We start from the raw sequence: 4,444 nt of genomic DNA, 5'->3' as shown, positions 1-4,444 counted from the left end.
TGCATTCAAGCTTTCATTAACAATATTGTTCTCAAATAAGAATAAAAAAGAAATGGCTTGCTAGACTTTGTAAAACCTAAATGAATAGTGGAATCCTGGTGTATGGTTGCTGATGTAGATATATAGTTGGATGTCAAAGTTAAAAATATATTTGGGAATTCAATTACAGGAACATAGGATGAAAAGTTGAACACCATTTTGGTCTGAATATATGTTAAACTTCCCTTCTCAGAAAAGAATAACAAGCAGAAAAAGAAAAACAGCTGCCAAGAACAAGATCTTGAGCATTTGCCAATAAGCCACTGATCGAAGAAGAGAGCAGTAGAGTAGTAAATTGTTTATGGTTGTTTTGTTAGTTTATAGCATTCTGGTGGATGGATGCCTTTCTTCTTCTTCTTTGTTTAAACTTCTCAGACAGTCCCCCAGAGCAATATTGTCCACAGAGACCTTTGGGGACTCAACTTTAGCAATATGGGCAAACAGTAACAGGCTGATGTTAATTAGTCCATACCCGACTTATAAAGGTTTAGGCTCCCAAGTTGTAACACTAATTGAAATGCTAGAATCCCAATTGGGGAAAGGGGGCTGGGCCAGTGTGGTGCTGTCCTTGGGATTCTTCTATACTTTTCACTTATTTTATTTTATGAATTCTGTTGTTTTATTAGTTATTATAAATAAGATTTTTTGGGGTCTAAAGTTTTTGATTGGTTTTATTTCTTGTTTTCATGGAGCTCTATAGTTAAATTAGTGTATGTACCTAACTGGCCTTTACAGCTAAGACAAACAAGGTACGGAAGCACATGTCGAGTTTCGAAAACGATACGATGAATTTGTTTCACCAATAAAACATCTCCTGCCACAAGCTCCGCATGTTAAGGACAACATCAGAATCTTCTTTCTTTTATATTTTTGCTGCTGTTGCTTCCAATGATGAGTATAACTACGTCGTTTACCTGCAGAGTGGATCCCCCCAGCAGCGGTTCGGGTTCCATCGACAAATGGTGTGGGTGACTCGTGGGGTTCAAGGGTTTTTTTGGGGTCCACATACGCCATTGCCCGACAGGGTTGATTGTGAAATAAATGAACGAGACTGCTAGCTTTGCTTAGGCCCCTAGGTCAGGACTGTCAGTCGCTTTATTCATTTCATTAATTGTTTCTCTGTGAAACATATTTCTTCTTCGTACCAATTTGTTGTCAGCTTTTAACTTTTTGCTTTTTCTCTTTCACTTTAAGTTTTTCTTGTCCCATTTTATATCTCAATTTTTATAAATTGTTACACGTTTATTGTTTATTAAATAATAGATCTTTGATTTTAATTTTTTTTATCTTATTTCATCCGTTAAAATACGATCAAAAAAAGAACATAGAAGATTTAATCCCTAACTTCTATACAAAGATGAACATTCAATGTAGTCTTGACAAGATACTCAATCAGACCAAAATATATAAGCAGCTGAAAAAATACTATTATTATAGATCCATTAATTGACCAAAGTAACCATTTAAGAAGAAAAAATATTTAATCAATTAAAAAAAGAAAAGAAAAGATAAAAAGAACAGATGAAGATTTTAAACTAGAAAACCTACAAGCCCACCATAATGCAAGTGATTGGCAGCAAAACTGCCTGAATTGTTGACATATCAGATGATTTTTCTATTAAAATTATTTCTAAAGTAATTTATGGAGGTAGAAAGAACTGTACACAAATATAAAAAAAATCAATAAGAGATTAAAATTAAAAATAAGCTCAATGAACAGTTAATTTCTTCAGAAAGAGATAAAAGAGAAATTATTGAAACTCAATCATTCAATAAAGCTCTAACAGTAATTAATTAGTTGATACTAATGCATAATTTTAATTTGGCAAGATAAACGAAAGGAGGATGAGAAAATCAGAAGAAGAGCACAAGCTGCCCTTGATACAACTGCTGCTAGGTCAGCAGAACAAGTATCAAGTGCAGCAATCGGTTCTTCTTGTGCTCTTCCTCTGATAGAGAATATGTGGGTGCTTCATGCTTTGGAGAAAACACACTTCCATCATTGGACTGCATGAGTGAGTGGAGTAGTGACTGGTTTGTCAATAGAGATGGGTTTTGATTGGGCACTGACCACACCTGCAACGTATACCCAGTTGCTTTCGAACCAATAAAACATGTTTTGTCACAAGCCCCCGGATGTTAAGTAGAACGTCATAATCTTCTTTCTTTAATAATGAGGATAACTACGTACTTGCTGTGGAGTGGATCCCCCAGCAGCGGCAAGCATGCCATGGTTTTGTCCTAACTAGGAATGTTTCGACAGAGGGTGTGGGTGACTCGCGAGGGGCAAGGATCTTTTGGTGTCCACACGCGAATGTGAAATCAATGAAAGAGATGGCTAGATTTGCCTAGTCCCATAGGTTAGGCCTGTTACTTGCCTTATTCATTTCATCAATTATTTCTCTTCCAAACATATTTGTTCATTGATGAGGATAAGGTAAGTTTGATTTTTCTCTTTCACGTTAAGATTTTTTCGTACAAAGAATTCAAATTTTTTCTCCTCATTCCGTAACTTAATTCTGATAAATTTTTTATTATTGATTAATACATGTTTAATTTTAAATTTTTTTCTATCAGAATATGATAGGATACAAGAACATAGAAAGTTAATCATAACTTTTACAAAGATGAACATTCAACATAGTCTTGACAAGGTATTCAATCGGTCCACAATAGGCAGCCAAGAAAATACTATTATTATAGATCCATTAATAGACCAAAGTAACCATTTAGGAAGAAAAAAGATTTAATCAATTATAAAAAAGGGAAAAGAAAAGATAAAAGAACAGATGGAGATTTTAAACTGGAAAACCTGTGCAAGTGATTGGCAACATAACTACTGGGATTGTTGACAAGCCAGGTGACTTTTCTCTTAAGATTATCTGCAAAATGATTTCTGGAAGCAGAAAGAATTATGCACAAATTTGATCCGAACTAAATAAGCAATTAAAATTAAAAATACGCTCAATGAGCAGTTAATTTCTTCAGTAAGAGATAAAACAGAAACTGTTGAAATTCAATAATTCAATAAAACTCCAACAGTAATTAATTAGTTTATACTATTGCATAATTGTAATTTTGCAAAGATAAACGTAACGGGGTGAGAATATCAGAAGAAGAGCACAAGCTGCACTTGATACAACTGCTGCGAAGTCAGCAGAACAAGTCTCAAGTGCAGCAATCGGTTCTTCTTGTGATCTTCCTCTGATAGAGAACAGGTGGGTGTTTCATGCTTTGAAGCATGAATATGAAGAAAAAAACACCAGAATATAGTGTTGTAATCATCTAGAGCAAGCAACTAAGAACTTGGGTAGCTAGGTATTCCCCATGAAAACAACAAGATCTTAGATCTGGCTGCAACCAAGAAATAATACTAAATCCTAATTAGTTTACCAATAAACAAAAAAAAAAAAAACTCACTGATTAGGATGAGACAACCAGATAGTTAGCTCCATATCTTGTTGCAAAGGGTTGAATTTTGTTGACGAATTGACATTAGAGTTGGATCTGATTAACCCACCAGAATCCCTTTGAGGATCAAGGGAGAAGGCAGACAAGCAGGTCAATGAGGTGGACAACGACTTTGGCTTGAGGAAGACTAAAAAACAAGTCTTATTATATGGGGCTTGTCACTGCCCCGCTGGGCTTTAATCAAATCAAAAAGTGAAATCAAGTAGCTATTGTAATGAATCATCTCTATTGCCCAAAAGGGAAATCTATCAAGTTTAAAATACCAAAAAAAAAAAAAAGAGAAATAGAAACTTAATAGAAACAAAAACTGCCGACCCTTAACTCACAAGTTTATAATGATTACTATATTATATAATTTGCATCAAGAACATATAATAAAACCAAGAACAGAACCCAAAAGATTAAAAAGCACATACTACTCGTACAGTATTCTCTACAATCCAAATCTCCAAAGGGAGCAGGATGAGAAACTCTAGTTAAAAAGTAGCGGGAAATAAAATAGACAGGAGAAACGAAATCGGACAAAGACTTATTCAGCAGAGTTCACTTTAGACTATGACCCTCGACCATGACAGGCTTGGAAAAGCTCCCACACTGCCGCTCTAGCTCTTTTTGGTCTCGTAACTTCCTAGTATGGTTTTGAGTGAGCAAATACGGTGCTTCGAGCATCGGCAAGGGGCTGCGCCAAAGTCAAATCTAAATTCACTGCTCCGTATTAGGCACTTGGTTGTCCCAAAACCAAGTCCAAGTTAAGCCTTCCCGTACTCTTGGAATATGCTCCTTCGGTAGCTTGCCTAGTGCCAAAGACGGCCAGTGAACCAACCCCATTGAGATCAAAGGGAGCCTTGATGAGCGGTGGTTCACCCAAGCCAATACCGATCGTAATGCCAAAGAACTTCATTTCTGTCTCATGTTCAGGCTTGAAGTGAGCCTT

This window comes from Theobroma umbraticum, unplaced genomic scaffold (assembly GCF_002168275.2).
Source record: "Theobroma umbraticum cultivar Fairchild unplaced genomic scaffold, ASM216827v3 scaffold_50.0, whole genome shotgun sequence".
NCBI lineage: Eukaryota > Viridiplantae > Streptophyta > Magnoliopsida > Malvales > Malvaceae > Theobroma > Theobroma umbraticum.
Note: the sequence above shows the minus strand (reverse complement) of the source record.